Genomic DNA, 458 nt, shown 5'->3' with positions numbered 1-458 from the left:
ACAAATATTTTCCAAAGTGTATTTTAAAAAGTTGTGCCCTTTAATGCTTCTTTCAAAGTATCATTATTTAAAATATAATTTTAGACAATTAAGTTATTTGAAAATAACTTGATTTGTTTGCATTCAGTGAATGCTTGAGCTTCCAAATATAAAAAATTGACCCTTACCTATGTCAAGGTTAAAACAAATATTTTGAAAAGAAAGTTGATTGATCTACATCTTGTCCATTGCTTCAACATTTGCATCACGAGAAAGCAGTTTTTCTGCCAGTAACATACTCTCATTATACCTAGCATAATGGAGAGCAGTGACATCATAGATATCCTTAAGATGTGGGTTGGTGCCATGTTTCAGCAGAATGATGGCACAAGTCTGTTCCTGGCAATGCACAGCCTGTCCATATTAGATCAATAAATAGATTGTCAATTCTAAGAATTCAAAATACACATTCCACAGGT

Source organism: Sapajus apella, unplaced genomic scaffold, assembly GCF_009761245.1.
Source record: "Sapajus apella isolate SASKATOON/1434 unplaced genomic scaffold, GSC_monkey_1.0 scaffold3, whole genome shotgun sequence".
In the NCBI taxonomy this organism is placed as follows: domain Eukaryota; kingdom Metazoa; phylum Chordata; class Mammalia; order Primates; family Cebidae; genus Sapajus; species Sapajus apella.
Note: the sequence above shows the minus strand (reverse complement) of the source record.